The sequence below is a fragment of the Elephantulus edwardii genome, unplaced genomic scaffold (genome assembly GCF_000299155.1).
Source record: "Elephantulus edwardii isolate Elephantulus edwardi_28Jun2011 unplaced genomic scaffold, EleEdw1.0 scaffold00012, whole genome shotgun sequence".
Classification (NCBI taxonomy): domain Eukaryota; kingdom Metazoa; phylum Chordata; class Mammalia; order Macroscelidea; family Macroscelididae; genus Elephantulus; species Elephantulus edwardii.
Window position 1 is genome coordinate 25,933,760 of NW_006399762.1, and position 18,141 is coordinate 25,951,900.

The window sequence follows — 18,141 nt, forward strand, 5'->3', positions numbered from 1 at the left end:
AACAACAACAACATATGTTCTCATGGCCTACAATCTACGTGTTAGGAATACTATTAACCGAATGTTACATTAGATTGCAAGGAAGGTATTTTGGGCTATCAAACCATCTCATTAAGTGTCTTCCTTTCTTTTGCTGATCCTTTACTATTCCAAGCATGATACAGTTTTGCAAAGACTAGTGCATCCTGAAACACTCCCAAAGTATGTGAGACAAAATTTCACCGTTTTTTGCCTCTAAGGGACACCCTGGTCACATCACTGGCCAGTCAGACTTGCTTGGTTTTTTATAGTAAATGAAGACTCACACTGTAACTACAACAATGGATCTGAGCATAGCAAAGATTGTGAGGATGACATAGGGTAGGGCAAGGTTTCGATCTGTCATTCACAGAGTTGCTATGACTAGGAGGGCACCTAATAGCAACATTTGGAAGTAGAGGCCTATTATGTTTTGATAAACCATTCAAGCAGTCATGCCTAAATCCTGTAGGCTTAAATCACAAAATTATGAGAAACAACTCTTGCCGCTTTGCATTAGAGCTCTAACTAAGGCTTTCAAGTTATGTTACTTGCTTCAGGAAGGCAGACAAAAATGGAGGAAGAATACTTCTTGGAGTATTACATAGGATACCTCTAAGGTTCTTCTTTATTAGAAGATCTACCATTTGTTATTTCCTGGAATAAAACAGGGACGAGTGAACAGAACTCTTGCCAATGTTAGTTTTCTAGAACATGCCTTAGGCTCAGTTACTGAGAAAGAGGTGGGGGATGAGGGAGGGAGAGAAGGGCAAATCAACTGGTGAACATTCCTGGCCCATAGACAAGATTCAAATAAGCTACTTATCCTTTGGTTTCAGCGTTCCCAAACATCATAAAGATTTCAGCTCTTATAAAAGGGGAGCCAGTTGTTTACAATAGACTATTCTGGAGGAATGGGTGTGTCTCAAGAGGCAAATATTTGCCCACAGGAGGTAATAAAATTGCATTAAGCTCTTACCCCACTACTGTACATGGTCATCAATGTGATCAGCTCACTAAAGTCTATTTTAAGATCCTGTCAGGCACAAATACTAACAAGAACCTGGCATTTCTCCTCAAAAATATATAATTGACCTTTCAAGTTCTTAATCTCTTTTATCAAAGCGGATGGCAGGGATTTATGCAGACTAGTTTGCACACCTCTTTGATTTCATCCCCCTGAGAACTCAAACATGCATCCCACCCAATCCTGTTTTATTTTTGCCATATCCTGTGTTGTTGAATGGGCCTCTTGTGAAAATTCAATATGCCCCCCAGTTTTTTTCTGAAGTTCTAAACAAATCTTACATCAGTTTTGTAATATGTGGCATTCTCTTACATTCTTCAAGTAGACTTTAAAGGTCACAGTTCTAAAGAGTTGAGAAAATCTATTTGCATGGACAAGAATCCACATGGGGGAAGCGAGCAGTCCAATTGACAGTTAAACAGTATGTTCAGGGAAGCTTCCACGCCAGAAAGTGAGGTGGAGATGAGGGGATAAGAATGTACAGAACTGGAGTTTGCCTAAATAATCACCCTCTGTGTTACACCTTTTAACCAAATCTCCTGGCCAAAAAAAAAAAAAAAAGTGCCAATCAGAAGTACTGGTTTTACAACAGCAATAGCAGATGGAGTTAAAGAACTATTCACTTCTCAGGCTAAAGAGCTAAAAATCCAGGGAAGAGGCGGAGAATAAAGTGAGATCATTTGGTTGTCTCCTAAAATCAGTCACCAACACTCCCCTTGTTGTTTGGTTCCACCCAGTTGATTATTCTGACCCTTATAATTGTCCCACTGAGTTTTCCTTGCTGTAATCTTTACAAAACAAGCATTGTGTCATTGCTCTTTCCACTCTTTCTCTGCAGTTCTTGTTTCCATTTGTCTTCCATCCTGCCCCTACTTTCTGAGGGGTTTTTTGCCTGGGTAAATGCTGCCCTTGTGAGCCTGTATGGTTGCATGCTTTTTAGGGTCAGCGGTACCTCATCATAGAACTGTCTACACATTTTATGGAGAAAGATTCATCAACAACCTGTGTTATGCAGATGATACAACCTTGCTCACTGAAACTGAGGACTTGAAGCACATGCTGCAGAAGGTCAGAGATTGCAGCCTTCAATCTGGATTGCATCTGAACATTCTCACCACCAGGCCGATAGGCAGTATCATGACAGATGGATAAAGGATTGAGGTTTGTTAATGATTTCATCTTGCTTGGATCCACAATCAACATTCTTGGCACCAGTAGTCAGGAAATCAAAAGATGAATTACACTTGGAAATGTAATTCAAGGATCTCTCTGTCAAGGATCTCTCCAGAGTGCTAAAGAGCAATGACGTCAGTTTAGATATTAAGGGGTACCTGATCCAGGCCATGGTCTTCTCAATTTCTTGCTATGCATCAGAGAGCTAGACAATGAATAAAGATGATAGAAGAAAAATCAATGCCTTTGAGTTGTGCTGCTGCAGAAGAATATAGAACATATCATGGACTACCAAGAAAACAAATAGACCTGTCCTGAACAGTGTGCTCCTTGGAGGGAAAGATTTTGGACCTCTGTCTTCCATAATTTGGCCACGTCCCCAGGAGGGACCAGTCTTCGGAGAAGGACATCATGCTTTTAAGGGTGGAGAGTTAATGCAGAAGAAGGCCCTGGAAGAAAAGGATTGATACAGTAATCAGGGCAAAGGGATTTAAGTGTGTCTGAGATGGTGAGATTGGCTCAGAATAAGGCAAGTTTCAGAGCTATTGTTCATAGGGTCTCTATGAGTCATAGTCAACTAAATGGCACATTACAACAACATAGGTCGTTTAGCTGCTAGCTGTATTACAGGGGTGTATCAGTTCCAGGTTCATTGGGTAGATAAGGGTTACAGTCTCAGGAGTTCTACCAGCTTCCACCAGACCAGTAAGCCTGCTCGTTATGGTGATTTTTAAATTTTATTCTACATTTATCTCCTGCTCTCTTTGGGATCTTCTATTGTGATTAATTTCAGAGTGGTTTGTAATGGTCTAAGAACTCTCTAAGAGTTCTAGTCTCAGTAAAGTTGAGGTTCACAAGGTTCATTGATATCATACATTCATTCTTTCTATTTTTTTGTCTTCAATTTTTTGTCTTCAATTTTCTTCACTCTAGACAGGGAGAGACTAATGGTTGTACCTTGGGTGGCCATTCACAAGCTTTATATCCTCGGTCATTGCTTCCAATGTAAGCTGTAAAATACTGTCCTTGTGGACTCTGCTAGGTAGTGGACCTTTACTTCCCACAAAACTATGATGCTGCGGCCTCATAGCCAGTTACTCATTCTTTCAGGAGGCTTGGTTACGGGTAAGAACTTTGCATAATTTTGCCGCATGTTTAGTTGTTGTTGTTGTTAGGTGCTATTGCTGATGAATATTAAATATGAACTACTAAAAGAAAATAAACAAGTCTGTCTTGGAAGATATGTTCATGGTGGTTCCCCTATAAGAGTGAATATATTTTCAGGATACTCAAATATCAAGGTTATTATGTGTCAAACCTATGTCTGGTTGTAGACATAGCTCCTTTCACATTTGTTTGTCTTGTCTGTCTACTTATGTATTCACTTGTAGGTTTTGTTTGTTATAACTAGTAATGAAGAATTGTTGTTTATGTTATAGTTACAGTTGTCTGTAACCGTTGAACAGCTCTCTGTCTCATTGGCTGTAGTCTTTGTGGAAGCAGAATGACTGGTTCCAACCACCAAACATTTTTTTAGCTGTTGAACCCTTGAAGGTTTGCACCACCCGGCCTCCTTAAAACTCTCCTTTAACTCTCTTGCTTAGCTGTGTCCATCAGTGAGTAAGAATTAACTCATAGGTGATGCTCCATCGAATTTCAGAAACTATAAATCACATAGGAGGAGATTGTCCCTCTTCTTTTCCAAAGTAGAACATCCGGAGAAGTGTAACTTTTGGATAAGCAGTGCACCTCCCTATAAATAATGCTTTCGGAGCTCTCTTGGCCTTTACAATTTTGTCCTTTAACTGTTAAATTCCACCCTTTATCATCTTGTGTATTTCCAAGCAGCATTATTTTAAATAATTTCTTTTTATAAACATTCATAAAACAATGTTTCTTATAAACATCTATGCTTCATAAACATTCACCTTCTAAAGTTTCCTTTCAAGTCAGCTCAGGTGCTAACAAGAATCCCTACTGCTCTTTGTTTAGAGCTGAATGATGTTATAATTTTAAGACAGACACCCAATAAGTACCCAGCACTGTTGCCATAAAACTAATAAATAGTGCAATAAACACAACACATTCCTGAGAAAGCCCATGCACAGAGGTTAGATGCATGAGTCAAGCCAGTGAACTCTTCATATTGAGAGTACTCAGGAGGTTGGAGTATGAGGATAGGAAAGGGATTACATGCCATAAGAAAAAGGAAATTATGTTGATAATGATTCCTGGAGTCACTGCCAGCTGTTTCAGCCAACTTGCCTACAGGGTCATCAAAATGTGCCAAATGGAGGTACAATGCTGTCAAGATTAAGAACATTCTCCATACAGATCAAAGGAAGACCCTATGAATAAAATGTCTCTTCTCTTTTTATTCAATACAAATATTGTCCCCATAAGTGTAAGACTTTCTGATTGTTAGACTTAACATATATTAGAACAATTTTCCAAGTTTTATTTTATTGTCCTTCCAGTGCTCATCATCAATACCACATTCACTGTATTTGCTGGACAAATACATATTTGGTACAAAGAATTTTGCCATTTTTATGCAGTATACAGAGTTGGGAGGCAGAATATCAAGGTTCCAGGAGAGAAAGACCCTTGATGAGATGGATTGACAGCGACTGGGATAATTTCATTGTGTCGGAGACAGATGAGATTGGCTCATGATAGAAGAGGGTTCAGAGCTACTGTTTGTATATAGGGTCAGTTTGAGTCACAAGTGACTCGACAACACATAACAACAGCAACAAAGGAGAATTTAACTCTTTTGTTGGCCCTTGCTGGATCTATTATTTAATCTCTGTAAAGGCATCATTGAATATACCATGGACTGCTAGAACAAACAGGTCTGTCCTGAAGAAGGTGAAGCCGGAATGCTCCTTGGAGTCAAGGATTCTGAAGCTTCATCTGACATACTTTGGGCATGTTGCAAGGAGGGACTGGTCCTTGGAGAGGGACATCATGTTTGGGAGGGTGGAGGGACAGTGCAGGAGAGGAAGACCCTGGATGAGATGGATCGATTCTGTGATTGGGGTGATGGGAGTGAGTGTGTCGGAGATGGTGAGATTGACACAGGATAGAGCAGGGTTTCGGGATCTTGTACATAGGGTCACTATGAGTCGCAAGCGATTCAACGGCACATAACAAATAACAACCAAGGCGTGTACCTTGTAAGGTTATTACAAATATCAAATTATAATAATGAGCATAAAACATCTAGCAAGGCACAATACTCCTTGTTGTTAGTGCCTCTGTTAATATCAGCTCATGGTGACCTATGTGCTACAGAGTAATTCTCCTCCGCTGGGTTCAAACTATCAACCTTTCCATTAGTAGTTGATTACTTAACCATTTATAGCATCTAAGGAATGCTGACCATGGCCAGGCATAATTTAAAGCCATAATTTCTAAAGTGTGTACAAAGTTTGCTACTCAAAGACATTTCCTCTTCTACATTTGATGTTCCACTGACTCCTCAACACACACTTTCACCCATAGAACGCTCAGGTTTTCTTTCTTCTTGTAAATATTTGCTATTATGTTTGCATAGCCATCTGTATTCAGAATTTTCTTTCCTTTTTAAATTGTCTGAGAAAGGAGCAGGGTGGGAGGTTGTGTTGGGCCCACGCTGGACTGGCATTTGAGTCCCAACAAAACACATATTGTCTGTGCTGAGATGACTGCTTCTGGCATCTCCACGAGGGTGTTTACCCGACTCTAAATTATGCCATTGTCCATCTGAGGGGGAAATAAATCAGCTATCAAGAGGAAAGCAGGACAGAAAAATAGTTCTTTGTTACTGCAAAGGGGAGTTTTACAAGCTCTTCCATGTACTAAGACCAAAGAGAAGCTCAAGGCTCTGTCCAGTATTGAGTTTTCTCAGAAAAGCCCTGGGCGCCCAGACTGGGCTCTCTCAGCTTTGTCTTCGCCTAACTGCATGCAAAACCTTTTCCTGAAGTGATGGACTTGTGTTTTGCAACCAGTTAGCACCTGCTCTCAAAACTTGATCCCTCCCCGATTTGTTTCAAGTGGAGCCAGGGGATCAGGACTTAATTAGCAGTGATATATCTCTTTTACTGATCAGCTCCATCCCGCTTCCCCCACCCGACTCCCCAGGCCCCAGATTTGTCTCTATTTGGAATTCCCGTGCTTGCTGGGCGGCTTGTGTTTGCAGTTATCTGCCAGATCCTTCCCAGGGAGGCGCGGGGCAGGAACACCCCTCCTGGTGGAGCAGGCGGCCCTTGGCGGACCCTGTGGGAGGCAAGTCTCAGCAGCTTCCATTCAGCCCTGCGGCCCCACGGGGAGTGGGCCAGGCTGGGCCTCTCTGCGGAGCTCTCAGACCCCCGAAGAGACCCACAGAGGCTGCCCCAGTGAAAGAATGAGAACTGAGTCACTGGAGGCAGTCATGTAGGCCCCAGCCGCTGGTGTTTATTAAATGGCATTTAGACTGCTGAGGAAGGCCTTCCCCCCACCCTTCTCAAGAAGAAGGAAAAAACTGCCTCCTGCTCTGTACCAGCTTGAAGCCAAATAACATGTTTTGGCAACCATTATTTGGCAATTAGGGCCTCAACTCATTGAAAGCATTCTTCCATGCAAAATATGCCTTGGAAAGAAAACACTAAACCACATCTGAGTAATAATATAGGAAGTGAACAAAGAATTGAGGGAGTAGCAAGAGTCGGGGGGGGGGGGCGGTAGAAGGGGTCGGAGGCCAGGACACTTTGGGCGGAGGCAGGCGAGGCAGTGACTAGGGAGTAGGTGTCTCCTCAAGCAGAGCGCCAGCGCTGACCCAGCCTAGGAAGAGCCGAGTGCACAAAACGGTGAGATCCATCCCATACATCCTGTGCCTGCTCCCAGCTGGTGGGCTTCCTTCCCACTATCTCTCAAAGGCACCCTCTGGTAGGAGTTAAGGAAAGGCAAACTAGAAAAATGGAACTGTGCCTGGCATCATGTTATTTTGTTATGTCAGTGGGCATACACATGGCTACAAGGCTCCTAGAATTGAAGCATCTCTCAAAGATTGAACTCTTCCCCCCCCACCCCCTCCTTTGGGACTGAGGAAGAAAAAGCAAAAGATTCCTTTTATCACGGTTGCTAGAATCTCACTCTTTATTTTTTAATAGCGAGAGCACAATCAAGGAGCATATATTCCTTAATAGTGCAATTTTACAAAAAATTATAGGGAACTTGTGGCCCATGGCATATTTCTGCATGTTGATTGAGATGTTATATATATGAATGTTGCTACATGTTCTTATTCTTTTCTAAAATCGGATTCCAACTCACAGAAACCCCATGTGTGTGGGTGTGGAAATGAGGTCTGTGAGGTTTTTAATGACTGACTTTTCAGCAGGTTCCCTCTTCCCTGGTGGCTCAGGGTAGACTCGAGCCTCCAACGTTTTGGATAAAAAAGTCTAGTTCATCAACTGTTTACTCCATCTATGGAAACCTTTCTGCCTTGACCAATTCTTCAGTTTTTCTGGTGAAAAATTAAGTCAGAGTGAGTTTCTGAAGGCAAGGAACCATGCCAATCCTCACTACCACTGCAACAGATGTGAGTGAGGGCCAGGATCGGATGTCTGTTCTCACCTTCTGTATCACTCCAAGATACCACCTGCAAATGACACCCAAAGATGTGTACTCCTGATATTACTAAAACAGTTACTTACTAATCTATGTGAAAATATCCTGTGGGCACTTTGAGGTTTAGTCTTGCAATTATGAATTACCTTTCCCTCACCATTAGGTTTATTTTTCTAATTCTGACTGTTAGCATGAGAATTTGTGAATCCTGGGCTGCTTATACACTGCCATTGAATGAGTCATGTTAAGTTCCTGGGGTAGATTTGTGCATTCCCCGTTGCCTGTTTTTGTATATCCATTCACTTTATAATTATGACTTAGTCCATTGTAATGCTATTTCTCAATTCCGTTTTCATACTATACATATACTATTAACATTGTTAAAGCATGTTCATTTTGGCTACCATATCAAGTTTAAAGTTTCCAGTGGTCATAATGTTGTTGTTATTGTGTATCATTGAGTTAGAATTGACCCATAGCTGAAGTTATATTGAGGTTTTGGAGGAAGTAAATCACCCAGGAAGAGACTGTGTCCATCTGTCTGTGGAGCAGCTGGTGGATTCTAGCCATAAACCTTTGGGATTGCAGTACAATTTCTCACCATTGGCTAAGTCATTGAAATAAAATATGAACAATATGTGGCATATCAGCTTATAAATATTATGTGATCTGAAATGTATTTGAACCACCAACTTGATTTATGTTAATAGTTAAGTACAGATTATTTGTGCCACCTTGTTGTTGTTGAATACCATGGAGTCTGAATCCACCCATAGCTGAACCTGCAGCGGATTTCCAGAGGCTGTTAATCACATGGGAAGAGATGGACCATCTTTCTGTGGAGTAGCTGGTGGATTTGAACCATGTGCCTTCAGAATTCCAGTGCAATTATGGACAGATAATAATTGTCTTACCAAAGTTTAAGTTAATTATATAAAAATATTATCAACTTCTTTCCAGTTTTCTATTATCCTCTTTCTTTATGTGTGCACAGGGTGACAACCAGACCATATAAAGATGGAAAGTCTATGTATTATAATATATTTCTTTTTCAAAACTCAGTATTCCTACTGACCAGTCATTTCCAACTAACAGTCACCATCCATTTGGTTTCCAAGGCTGTAAATCATCATGGGAGGAGATTTCGTCCTCAGAGCTCCTAATGGATTGGAATTACCAGACTCTGGACCTTTGAGTTAGTAGTATGCCTCAATAGAGACTAACAGAAATACTTTAAAAGAGTGATTTATTAAAGAAAAATAAGATTAATTCATTTTCTCATTGCTTCGGAGGCTAAAGTCTGGATCCAGGGGGGCTGATGGTAGGAGAAGGTCCCTTCTGTTGGCACTAATGGAAGTCCTTGTCTCCTTGAGCTTCTGGCTTCTCCTCTTGGGTATCCTTCATATGCCTTGGCGTCTCTCTCCCATCATCTTTACTTGCTTGCTTGTCCTAATCTCTTTCATATCTCAAAAGAGATTGACTCAGACATTCTACATTAAACCTCCCTCGTTAACATAACAAAAAGATAATACATTCCCAAATGAGATTATAACCACAGGCATAGAGCTAGGATTTAAGACACATAGTTTGAGGGGATGTATTTTAATCCATAACACTAGGTTTCCCTTCCTTCTTTTCTAGGCCTCTTTTGTTCTTTCTCAGTATCTATAATCTGAAAAAGTTACAGCAACTGAGTGATTGGCGTGCACATTCTGGCATAGTTTTCTTTAAAAATTTTTACAGAGAGTTCTGTTTGTTACTGAGTTTGGACCCTGAAAACATTTACATGCATAAATGGGCATATATTCATCTCATATGATTTTTGGGGGGGAAAAATTTCATCTTAACTATTGAATTCTCGGAGGCACTGGTAGCTTGGTGATAGAATTCTGTCCTTCCATGCAGATGACTCTGGTTCAATTCTGGGTCAACACACCTCATACACAGTCAACAGTGGTATGTTGTATGTTACTATGATACTGAACAGTACTCAGTGGCGCTAAGTCAGACAAGAAAGAATGACTTGCTTCTGAATGTATCAACTCAACTCATCGCTGTCAAGTTGGAACCAATTCGTAGCTGACCTTCCAGAGGCTTTAAATGACACAGGAGGAGACTGCCTATCTTTCTCCTATGGAGCAGCTGGTAGATTTAACTACCTACCTTTGAGTTGGCAGCACAATTCCCTATCAATTAAAGCACCCAAAAACCCACCTATAGGTCACACTCATCTGATCTACTATCATTTATGGAGACACTTGAAGGTCGGGCAGATTCCTTTGTGCATAGTGGCCAACTTGCCTAACCTGTTCAATCTGTATACTGAGCAAATCATTCAAAATGCTAGCCTCTATGAAGAGAAATGTGTCATCAGGATTGGAGGAATACTTATCAATAACCTTTGGTATGCAGATGACACAATCTTGCTTCCTGAAAATGAAGAGAGCTTAAAACACTTGCTGCAGAAGATCAAACACTGCAGCCTTCAATATGGATTCCATCTCAACATCAAATAAACAAAAATTTTCACCACTAGATCAATAGGCGACATCATGATAGATGGAGAAAAGGTTGCTGTCAATGTCTTCATCTAGGATCCACAATAAATACATTTGGCACCAGCAGTCAGGAGATCAGGAGACATGTGACACTGAGAAAGTCTGTAGTCCGGGACCTCTCCAAGTTACCCAGGATCTATGACTTTAGTTTGAGGACAAGGGTAAGCCTGATTCAGAACATAGCCTTTTCAATCATCTGCTTTGCATTTGAGAGCTGGACAATGAATAAGGATGAGAGAAGAAAGACTGATGTCTTTGAGTTGTGGTGTTAGAGAAGAGTACTAAATATCCCTGGATTGCCAAGAGAATATCTTGGAGAGGGTAAAGTCAGATTACTACTTGGAAGCAAGGATGATGAGGCTTCATCTTGCATACTTTGGGTCTATGAGAAGCCATTTGCTATGAGAAGCCATTCCTTGGAGAAAGACATCATCTTTGGAAAGGTGTAGGGATGACAAAGGAGAAGAATGCCCTCAATCAGGTGGATTGACACAGTGACTACAGCAATGAAGTGTGTCAGAGATTGTGAGGTTGGCACAGAATAGGACAGGATCCAGATCTATTGTTTAAACAGTGGCTATGAGTAGTACTCAGTTCAAAGGCACCTAATAATTAATAATGCCAACAATGACACTGAGGTCTTAAGGATTTATAAGAGTTAGTATCTTTCAATGGAAGCTATCAGTACTTATTCTTTCTTTGACTGGAATGAGAGCTACATTTGTTCTCGTCGGCAAATGGTACATGCAGTTGGTTCTTGGAAACCTTTATGCATCCACTGCCAGGAGCAATAAGAAGTACATATGGCAGGCCTAGGATTTTGCTGCATGTATTCCTTAGTGTAAGTTTCTGTTGACTTTGGAGATGGAAGCGAAAATATTTTGGCAGAATGTTGCAGTACCCTTAGAGTTAAAGTTATTCCTACCATTGAAGAAACAAAAGAAAGCTAGTTTTGCCAATGTTGGAAAGAATCATAGGTGGAGAATAGTCATAGATTCAGGATAATTTTTAAAGACCAATTACTCCTTAGAAGAGCAAATACTATGTAAATGCATATTGCACATGGTAAGTTCTAAATAAGTATCTGTTAAATGAATATTTATTAGAATACAGTTCAAGATATCCCATTGGGCATTTCTACTTTGTAATATTAAAAGGCTCATTGCCATGGGAAAGTCTGCTGTTAGGGACCTCTCCAAAGTACTGAAGAGCAATGGTGTCTCTCTGGAGACTAAGGTGTGTTTGATACAGGCCATGGTCTTCACAATCACTTGTTGTGCACCAGAGAGTTGGACAATGACCAAGGAGGATAGAAGGAGAATTGATGCCTTTGAGCTGTGGTGCTGGTGAAGAGTATTGAGAATACCATGGACTGCTAGGAAAACAAACAGATTCATCCTGGAAAGGGTTAAACCGGGTGGCTCCTTGGAGGCAAGGATTCTGAGGCTCCGTCTAACATACTTTGGACATGTTGTGAGGAGACACCAGTCCTTGGAGAAGGACATCATGCTTGGGAGGGTGGAGGGACAGCGCAGGAGGGGAAGGCCCTCTATGAGGTGGATTGATTCAGTGACTGGGATAATCAGGATGGGAGTGTCAGAGACAGTGTTATTGGCACAGGACAGAGCAGAGTTTAGAGCTGTTGTACATAGGGTTGCTATGAGTCGCAAGCGACTCGACGTCACATAACAACAACAACAACAATATAAGGTCACTAAGGAATGACACTGCAATCCTAAAGTTCAAATCTACCAATTGTTCCATGGAAGAAAGATGGAGTCAATCTCCTCCCATGAGATTAAACTGTCTTTGAAAACCCGTTGAAGGGTCAGCTATGAGTTAGTTAGCTCCCACTCAATGATAAATAACATGAGACAGAAATAACTAGATGACACTCAATAAAAGCAACACTTTTTAAAAAAAGAACCTCAATTTCACAGTGTCATTGACTAATCCACTAGGGTGATTGTTGTCGTTGTTGTTGTTAGATGATGTTGAGTACGACTCATAGTGACCCTGTGAACAGCCAACCTGAAACCTGCCCTGTCCTGTGCCATTCTCATAATTTCTAACACACAAGAACCCATTGCTGAAATCTCCATGTCATTCCATCTCATTGACGGTCTTCCTCTCCTCTTATCTTCCATCCTTCCAATGACGATGTCCCTTCCCAAGGAATAGCCTTACCTAGCTATTTGTCCCAAGTATGAAAGATGAAACTTTGCCATCTTTGTCTCCAAGGTGCACTCTGGCTGCCCTCTTGCCAATACATATTTGTTTACTCTTTTGGCAGCCCACAGGACATTCAGTACTCTTCTCCAGTACCACAACTCAAAGTCATCAATTCTTTTGTCATTCTTATTGCTTCTCCAGTTCTCTGTTCCACTAGGGTATTCATTCTTCAATAACCCTATATGTGTGTTTGAACAAAAATGTCACTAGCAGATTCTCCCTCTTGTTAGTTGATCTAAATAGAATCACAAGTTGTTGTTTGTTGTAGTTATGTGCCGTCAAGTCGCTTGCGACTCATAGTGACCCTATGTACAACAGCTCTAAACTCTGCTCTGTCCTGTGCCAATCTCCTTGCCTCTGACACACTCATCCTGATTGCCCAAGTCACTGAATCAATCCATCTCCCAGAAGGCCTTCCCCTCCTGCGCCTGCCCTCCACCCTCCCAAGCATGATGTCCTTCTCCAAAGACCGGTCTCTCCTTACAACATGACCAAAGTATGTCAGACGAAGCCTCAGAATCCTTGCCTCCAAGGAGCAGCCCGGTTTAACCCTTTCCAGGACGAATCTGTTTGTTCTCTTAGCAGTCCATGGCACCTTCAGCGCTCTTCTCCAACACCAAAGCTCAAAAGCATCAATTCTCCTTCTATCCTCCTTGGTCATTGTCCAACTCTCTGATGCATAACAAGTGATTGCAAAGACCATGGCCTGTATCAGATGTACCTTTGTCTCCAGAGACACAGCATTGATCTTGAGTACTTTAGAGAGGTCCCTGACAGCAGACTTTCCCATGGCAATACATCTTTTAATTTCCTGGCTGTTGGTGCCAAGAGTTTTGATTGTGGAGCCAAGCAGACTAAAGTTGTGAACAATCTCAGTCTCTTCATCCATCCTGAGGCTGCCAATTGGTCCAGTGGTGAGAACCTTTGTCTTCTTGACATTGAGCCTCAATCCATACTGAAGGCTGCAGTCCCTGACCCTCAGCAGCAAGCGCTTCAGGTCCTCCTCAGTTTCAGCAAGCAGGGTTGTGTCATTTGCATAACGCAGATTGTTTATGGATCTTCCACCAATCCTGACCCTACATTTCTCCTCATAGAGTCCAGCCTCCCGAATGATCACGAGTTAGATTGCTCAAATGCAATGCACGTTTCTTTCCTTTTCTTCCCCTCCTCTTCACTTAAAATGCTTATTTGTAGATTACTTGCTAGGATTTTTTTTTTACTTGCTAGGATTTTTCTCTGCACATCTCACAGCTAAGAATAATACTATAATAACAGCATGGGTGTCATTTTTCTTCAGCATCTGCTTTGTTTTGTTGTTCTTCCTTGCCTGAAGTCACTAAGCTTTGGATGTTACTGTCAAATACTTTACTGATGAGGTATTACAGCTTAAGGAAAGGTTGCTTAAGACTGAACAAAGAAACTACAGGAAGAAATAATGAGTACAAGATATATCTAGTAAGTATTGATAGCTATATCTTTACCAACTATTAGTCAGCATCAGGAGCTCATGTGGTGTAGTCTGTAGCAAGTTGCATTGCTAAACCAAAGGCTATACATCTCAGTAGTTCAAATCCATGAAAGTTTCCTGGGGATAAAGGTGGGTAGTCTTGTAGTTTACAGCCTTGAAAACCTATAGACAGTGCCTATGAGTAAGAGTCAGAATTAACTTAAAGGCAGTGAGTTCTCCCTTTGTTTTGATTATCAGCTGCTGTCACACTGATTTCCACCAATGCCAACACTGTGCATTAAAGTAGAACTTGGCTCTCTAAGATTTTCTTTTGTCATCGTGCCTCCAAATAGGGGTTTTACCTAATTGATTTATTTATCAGAAGTACATTACCAGGCCTTTTTGTCTGAGGTATCCCTTGGTGAACTTGAACTTCCAACTTCTTAGTAGGAGAGAATTTTAACTATTTGCTTAACCAGGGACTGATCAGGCAATCTTTACTATCTTGTAAAACTATTTAAAATGCAATCAGCAAGATCTCCAAAAGGTGGGGGGAAGGGAGGGGGGAAACTGTTTCAGGAAGCTCCTTCAACAGATAGTTTAATTATCCATAGGAAGGACTGGGAACTGAGTTCTCCAATGTTGTTGTTAGGTGAATACAACTCATAATGAACTAGATCTCAGATACATAGCAAGTGATTGAAAATATCATAGGTACATCAGGCACATCTTAGTCTTCAAAGTGATGTCATTGCTCCTTAGTACTTTGGAGATGACCCTAACTGCATATTCTCCAATCTGCTGACGGCTGGTACCAAAGGTTTTGATTATGGACCCATGTAAGATGAAATTGTTGACAATTTCCACCTTTCTCCACCTATCATGTTGCCTAACAGTCCAATGGTGAAGATTTTCTCTTCTTGATGTTGAGACATAACCCATATTGAAGGCTATGCTCTTGGATCTTCCACAGCAAACACTTGAAGTCCTCCTCACTTTCAGCAAGTAAGGTTGTACTTATTATTCGCACAATGCAGATTATTGTTTAGTCTTCCTCCAATCCTGATACTATATCTTCTTCATAGAGTCTAGCTTCAGGAAGTATTTGCTTGGCATATAAATTGCATAGATATGGAGAAAGGATATAACCCTGACACATACCTTTCTTAATTTTAAAACATGCAGTATCCCCTTGCTCTGTTCAGGCAATAGCTTCTTGGTATAGGTCTAAGTTTCTCATGAGCATACTTAAGCGTTTTGGGATTCCCATTCTTCTCCATGTTAACCATAAGTAGCTATGATCTGCACAGTCAAATGTCTTTGCATAATCAAGAAAACACAAATAGACATTCTTCTGGTATTGTTTTATATTAATTCTTCTGGACCTGAGAGCTGGAGAATGAACAAGGATGACAGAAGAAGAATTGATATCTTTGAGCTATCGTTTGGAGAAGAGTAGTGAATATCCCATGGATTGCCAAAAGAACAAATAGGTATGGCTTGGGGAAAAGTGCAGCTAGAATGCTCCTTTGAGGCAAAGATAAAAAAGCTTTGTTATCACATACTTTGGGCATGTTGTGAGGATAGGCTGTTGCTTCATAAATGACTTCATGCTTGGAAAGGTAGAAGGTTAGCAAAAGAAAGGAAGGCCTTCAATAAGAAGAACTGACACAGTGACTGCAGCAATGGAATCAAGAGTATGTATACAAACTTGATCTAACCCAGTATAAAGAAAAAATGTATTTCTTTTTTAAAAAGAGTATGTCAGAAATTATGAGGAAGGCACAGGATAGGACAGGATTCAGGTATGTTGTTCATAGGGTCATTATAAGTCATAATCAACTCGATAGTACCTAACAAAAAACAACAACAACATAGCAACCCTAACATAGCATCTCTTCTCAGAGATGTGAGAATGATAAGTGAGTAGTCTTCAAGGGATTTCCAGGACAAGGAACTGGCTTTCATGTGAACTTAATTTATTTGACTGGTAAACTAAGCCCAAATACAAAGCCATTGCCACTGAATTGCCACTCAACATATAATAATATCATGGGTTACAGAGAAAAAGTGCCACAGAGTCACTATGAGTCAGAGCTGACCCAATAGCACATGACAACAGTATCGATGCATGCATATAAGAAATAAGTCTGGGGATTTTTCTTAAGTTTCTTGAGTTCCAGGATAGTGATTATCCTGGAGAAGAGATAGGAAGGTGGGAAGATGAACTGGATTTAGAAAGGGTATAGAGTAACTCAATAACTCTCTAATGTTTGATAGAATTTATTTAACTGATACTTCATATGTCTGAAAACTCAAAATAGTGTCATTCTTAATTCAAAGAAATTAGTCTTCATAGCATATTTTTATTCACTCATAAACATCTTTAGTAGTGAGCCCCACAGCACTTCTGTGCCCTTACCCTGAGGCAGTTTCCAATTTCTGAAAGCAATGGCTTGTCTATTATGGCTGTATGTGGGAACAGGAGCATTTTCATTCTTTACACAGTTTTAGAGTTGTCTCCTCTATTTCCTGTTGACTCAGCTATCTTCTTCCCACATTTTAGGACTTGTGGTAAATGAAGAATTTGTTTTTGGCCTACTAGGAACAAGGTCCTTGGATAAGTTGAAAGTCATGTGGCCCTACAGTTTTTCTAAATGATCTCCTTTACTCATCATACTCTCACCGACATTAATAAGAATTATATAAGTATTTCCTTAAAGTGGAACCTCAGTGATTAGGAAAAAGCTTAACCGAATACTATATAAAACACAGTTTTAAGATTGCAAACTTCCTTGAAATTCTTTCAAAAACAAATCAGCCCTTGTGAATAATACACAAAGCCTTGTTTTATTTCTCCAACTTTTCTCTCTTGGGAACCGATAGGCCTCCACCAAAGGAATAAATACTTAAATCTTTAGTGCTGAAATTAGAAGTTATTTATGCAAATTCAAAATTTTTACTGCGAAAGTACTTGATACACATTTGGCCCAATTCATTTAATGATTTTGAAGAACTTTACAAATATATTTCCATTTTTCTTTAATAGTTCTCCCCTGATTCATTATGCAGTAACAAAAGGAGGCATTCTTTAAAATTACGTAGATGTTTAAAATTTTCCATTGAAACTATATAAATTGAGAGTATTCATTTTCTTCCATTTTCTTTTAAATACCGAATTTTATAATTATATTTGTAAATAACAGTCCTGATTCTCAGTACAACGCTAGGAATTTCAGAGTAGGAGACTTACTTATTGATTGTGGGTCAGGTCTAGTTGGGAGTAGTTAGGAATTTAGGTTTCACTGGCAGAGACCTACCTTAAGCACAAAAACGCAGCAGACACAGGAGTAACCACAGTCATGGTCTCTCCCAATTAGATGAATAACATGTGTTAAGTTTGAGACACAAAACAGAACTCTTATGGGAGAATAAACCATAAAGTCAAAGAAACGCTTTTGGTACAACAGTAAGGTATTCAATGCTAACAAAAGTTGATGGTTTGTCCCCATGCACTACTGCTGCTGGAGAAAAACCTGGCAACCTACTTCTATAAAGATCACAGCCCAGAAAACCCAGAGATCTCCTCTGTCGCATGAGGTCGGTATGAAGTACAATCAACTTGATAGCACCTGACAACAATAAGCTGGGGCAATAGGTTAGTAACAGTAAGTTAGTGCCAAAAATCTCTTGAAATGCAGAGAAATAGCAAGGAATGAGGATCAGGAAATTCTAAAATGGATCTTTAATGAGTAATCATCTAGTAGTCTTTTTTTTTTTCCATTTCCATTCATTCATTCATTGTTCACTTTTCTCCCTGCCCACGCCTCCCCCCCATTGCTCTTTTCTTTGAAAAGTAAAAGAAAAATTCTTTCATTGTTATACAATCCCTTCCCTCAAGTCCACTTCACTATGCTGCCTTTGTTCTGTACTAATGTCATAACAATAATACCTAATCATACCCCTTTTAAACAGTTCTCTCCCTCGTCTGTTTAAATGCAGTATACATTATTTATCCCATCTTTGTCAGTCACCCCTCAACCTTGATGTTAGTCCCGTTTTACAACAGTAGCACTATGTAGTATTTGTCCTTT